The sequence below is a fragment of the Sinocyclocheilus anshuiensis genome, unplaced genomic scaffold, assembly GCF_001515605.1.
Source record: "Sinocyclocheilus anshuiensis isolate Anshui unplaced genomic scaffold, SAMN03320099.WGS_v1.1 scaffold446, whole genome shotgun sequence".
In the NCBI taxonomy this organism is placed as follows: Eukaryota; Metazoa; Chordata; class Actinopteri; order Cypriniformes; family Cyprinidae; genus Sinocyclocheilus; species Sinocyclocheilus anshuiensis.
The window spans coordinates 642413-647750 of record NW_015544247.1 but is presented as its reverse complement, the minus strand read 5'-3'; the positions used below and the strand labels follow the sequence as shown (position 1 = coordinate 647750).

Here is a 5338-nt window from a genome sequence, read left to right as displayed (position 1 = left end):
AATCATTCCTGCTCTATTTAACGACTAATTTTTATTTTTTTATTAATATATATATATTTTTTTACATTCACTGAAATCTGCCTTTTTTTTTGAGGCATAAAACTGCTTTCCTGCCTATTGGATACCACTATATAACTATAGTGCAAACCAATAGCATCTGAGTACGGGCTGTAAAGAAGCAACACCATTGGTTGGATCTATTGAATGAACACACCCCCTTTACTTAATGAGTCATTAGTTGTGCACCAAATGACATACATTATGTATCCTGTTTAGTTAAGCGTGTAGTGATCAACATTCCAAATTTGTATTTTTGATTAAACAAGTACATTGTTGGACACTTTGAAGTGCACTTTTTCTTGTTGGAATTTTAAGTGTGAACATGCTACTAGGGATGTAACGATTACCGGTTTGACGATAAATCATGATAAAATTCCCCACGTTTAGTATTACCGTTTAATCTTTTAATTATCATTAAAACCGTATTAGATTACCGCGATTTTAACAACTCGCGATAAATAAATACTGTCCAGCATAAAGCACAGTTTTAAGTAACAGTCTCACGTGCGTACAGCACGCAGAGTAGTTTCGTTTTGAGTGAAAACAGGGCGGAAAAGCTGGGAGGTTTTAAAAGAGTGCTAAGGGAATTTTACAAATGAATATATGAATTAATTAATTATATGAATGTACCTCTGAAGGTTCTAACTGTCTTCAGAAACGATTCATTTAAAATCCGAACATCATTGGTAATGTTATTGTTTTAGTGATTATGCTTACAAAAAGTCATTTTAATTGTTGTTTGTTGATTTTTAAATACAAAACTTGAAGTGATTTATGTGTTGGTACTTTTTGAACATCTCCAGCACATTTGAACAATACCGTGATAATAATGACAACCGTGATAATTTTGGTCACTATAACCGTGATAAGAAATTTTCATACCATTACATCCCTACATGCTACCTGCACCATTTATACGACAAAACAGTAGTGAATAGTGCATAAGTACGAAAATTGAAACACACATATGGTAGGGCTGCACGATATTGGAAAAAACTCACATTGCGATATTTTATTTTCTGCTATATGAAAAAAAAAAATCACCACATGACTTGAATAGTTTATTTGGGAGGGGGGGGGGATAATAAATGATTGAGGTGATTGTGTAGGCGAGTAAATCAGCATAGGAAATTACAAGCATAGATAAATATAACAGAACAAAAGATACAAATGAAATAAGCAGTGCTTTATATTTTTCAGGTAAGTCTAACAGTATTCAGGTACAGAAATCGAATAATCAAATGTAAAATAACACTGCATAGTCTTCACTGTATAAATTAAATGTAATAAATCGGTGTTAAAGCTACAAAAGTGATTTTTCTTTGTGTTTTGTTGTTTAACATTCATAACACAGAAAGCCTCAGGAACATTAAACCGTGGTAAACCAATATACTGTTACACATCCATTTTCTTTCTCAATTGTTTCCCTTGAACTAAGCCATAAGCAACTGCGTTTACAAGGATATTTGCAGGGCACGGTATTTCAGGCACAAATAGAAGCAGAAGTGAACAGAATTCAGTGTTCACGTACACTGGACGCGAGCGGCGCGACGCGACAAAATACAATGAATCCATTATAATCAGTGATGCTCTGTCTACACTGGTTGCAATAGTTGCAGCTGGATATATCTCACTGGATGCGGCGCGGCACACAAATCCCCGACAGTAAACTGATGCCGCGTTCTCTTTATGACGTACTTGCACAAAGTTCAAATGATTGGCAACGGTCGCTTTGTCGCGTCCAGTGTAGATAGACTTTTGGGCCATTCACATGTCGCGCCTAAAAACGCGTGGAAAACGCCAGTCGTGCCGCTTTCTCCTTCTTTCCAACGCGCTCGGGAGCGTGCGCTTTCGTGGCGTCTGCTGTTGCTAAGCAACCGTGACCTGCGCTCTCCACGACGACACGGAAGTTTCAACAAAGGATAAATGGATTTCCAGCACTGAAATCGCGTGCAGTTTATGTTAGGAGACTTCAGCCCCGTTCACAATGCCAGCGACACACAGCGACAAAGCGACATGTTCCCATTCATTTTCAATGGAGAGCTGGCGACTTCCGGCAATATACAGTTTGTGATTGCATTTTATATGTCCAGACGTGCAGTCTACCAATAACATTAGAGCTACAGCAGTAGGAACGCCCACAAGCGTCTTCACAGCACGGAGTCTAGCGACATACAGCGAAAAAGTCGCTGGCAGTGTGAACGGGGCTGTCCAGAGACACGAGCGACAGTGACCGTTGGCGACAGAATGTGGGCGTGTCAAGCGATGCAAGTCAAGCGACAAAAGTTAAGAAACGTTTAACTTTATGCAAATTACCAGCTAATTTTGCGAGCGACAACCAATAGGAGTGAAGAATTTGTCAGTGACACTCACGTCACCGCCTCGAGTGCAGGCAAGACAGGACAGATTTCCTGAGTGATTTCATGACCCATTTAATGCACGAGCACTGCTGTAGTTTATATAACAACACTCTCCAACAGCAGAATGGTACTTTTATTTATTTTAAGTCTAATTCCTAGTGATATTAGAATGATATCTTAGTTTTACCGGCAATATAGTTTGTGATTGCATTTCCTAAAAATATGTCCAGACGTGCAGTCTACCAATAACATTAGAGCGACAGCAGCAGGAACGCCCACAAGCGTCTTCACAGCACAGAGTCTAGAGACATACAGCGAAAAAGTCGCTGGCAGTGTGAACGGGGCTTTATACGTGAAATTCTGGAGGGGACGTCGGATGGCGTCGCGTGGTGACGTAATGACGTATGCCATTAATCGATTGTACTATAACATGTAAATCGGGAACATGAAAGGAATATTCTAAAAGCAACACCTTAATGTAAACACCTTAATTGTAATATTGTCTTATTCAGAATAAGGTAAATAATTAGATGTCCTGATGTCCATACTTAGTCAGTGAGATGAAACAAATTTGCGTGTGTAGGCCTATATGTATTCTCGGCTTGGACATGAACATACACTATGTACAAACGGCCAAAACACATGAGGAAAGCATCAGTCTTCCTGAACTCTACTCGACATCCCACTGTTCTTACAGCACGCAAGTCAAAAATAAACACCTGATTTTTAGGCCAAGGCAAAAACAGAACTTTCCATTTCTAATATACGCCTAAATATGAGCCATGTAAGGTTAGGCGTATGTTTAAAGACATCAAACGCGTTTAATTGTGCCTGTCACTGTCTGTGAACGCATCTCGCATCTCTTAATAGCGGCTATCAACATTAATAGCCACTGCTTGAAATACATATTCTATTCGCGTCCGCGTCCGACAGTAACGTTAGTGCAGGTCAGGACTCATACTGCGTCAAAAAAGCTACACGTTACGATCCAGAAATCCAAATTTAACACGGAATATCTGACAGTCGAACATGAGCTTCATAACCGAAGCCCTTAACATAGTCCCACACAAGAATGAGTCTTGTTTGCTTATTCGGCAGAAACGTGCGAAAAAACGCTTTCAAGGTTAAGCACGTAGAAAACTGCTAAACTTTCTGTAAGAATGACGCTATTTAGACCCTGGCTTGTAACCGACCCAAATTCCCTCAAAGTCTGCGGTATGTTCACAGAGAAAGCGACTTTTCCTGTTTGAAAACTCACTATATTCTTGGGAACGTCTAGTGTACGTGGCGAGGAATTTAATTCGGTTTGACATTTCAGTGCTCGCGCGCAACATATAAAGTGCAAATCGAGCTTAAATGACGTAAACGTAAACTTTATTTCGCTACATAGTGCGATGCTGCCGACGCAGAAAGCCTCAATCAAGAGGGAATCTCTGGTAAAGCCCCCTAAAAATCAGAACATACTCGATGATGTTCGAGTATTTGTTACCGCTCGGCTACTAAACATCCGCCGTTTGGAAAGGCCCGGATAAGTTTACTCTCGCATCTCTACGGCGCTATCATTCCGACATCAGCCACAAAATAGCTCGACTAAAATCGCCGCAGTCCGGCTTATCGAGCTCATCCGCTGCAGAGAACAGGAGGGGGAGGAGGGTGGCAAAGTTGCCGCAGTTTGGAGTTGTGTCTAGGGGGCAAGATTCCACCATTCAGCTCCCCTTCCACTAAACTAGCTTAATAGCCCCGCTTCGGGTTTCTCTTACCTTGAGCACCGGGAGAAGAACGGTGACAATTTTTCGGAGGTAGCTCTCTGGAAGGGCAAAGTACTCAATCGCGTTTGACTTTTTGAGGATGAATAGAGCAGCTTTCAGCAGGGTCCTCGCTAGTTCCTTCTCGCACCCCCCTCCCTTGCGCCGCAAGATCAAACCATCACATTCCTTCGAGATCCAAACAATGAAAAAGGTGGGTTTTCCTTTGCCAAGAAAGACCCACCCCTAGAACGACTACGCCACCTGTGACCGCAGAAAGAACGCCCTGCCCGGCTAATACAGTCACGCCTTCCCCGATGAGAGGGAAAGAACGACGGATCAGACTATTGCAGACAAGCGCTGAGCTCTAGAGGAAGCTTGGGGAATAACGGAAACACAGTTCACAAGTAGAGCTGGACTTTTTTTAGCACTACAATTTATAAGGGTGTTAAAACATTTTTAAAAATGTAAATAAACACACAAATAAATGTAAAAATTAAACACAAAATGTGAATAGAAAACAACATGACAACGGCAATATTGTCTGTAGGCTATTGAATAAATGTGTGACGTCACTGCACAAGGTGAGCAATATCCATTCCACTGTCAGGCAAATTTGAATTGTAAAGAACAACATATTATACATTTGTTTATTTTGTTAGGAAAATTCCATATACATAAGAAGAAGTGGGCTCAATGTAAACCAAATTTTGCACATTTTATAAATGACTTTAAATTATATGTAAATATCTTAGAACAAACAAAAAGCATTGAAAACATGTAATGCTCTGAAAGCATTGAACTTCATGTAATTTTCTTCCTTTTTTTCTTTTCTTTTTTTTTTCTCTGCCAGCTAATAATGTTAATTTGATAATGTGAATATGTAATACCTCATGTTCTTGTGGCATTTAATTAATAAAGCATTAAAAAAAATTCCACTGTCAGGCAATAAAAACATTTAAGCAATTTCTTGTAGCATACAAATAGTTTATATGAAATTATTTCTCACTAACAAATTGAAATTATATTGAATAAAATTATAATTATATTAATTAGTGCACCATGCCAGAAAAATATATTAACATTTAGTCATTTTACATATATATTAACATTAACACCCAGACATAGTGACGACAACAACAATTGTTACCTTTAACTTTACTAGTTATTTAA

General features: G+C 39.3%; 1 protein-coding gene across 2 annotated transcripts in view; it reads right to left on the bottom strand.

Annotated features, from left to right (window-relative positions):
• LOC107697706 (leucine zipper protein 1-like) overlaps nucleotides 1–4555 on the bottom strand; it is a 54866-nt gene extending 50311 nt beyond the window's left edge. For both annotated transcript variants that reach the window (XM_016498509.1, XM_016498510.1), the window contains exon 1: nucleotides 4181–4555. The gene's annotated coding sequence lies outside the window, so the exon portion shown is untranslated. The remainder of the gene's footprint in view (nucleotides 1–4180) is intronic.
• Nucleotides 4556–5338: the final 783 nt, after the last annotated feature.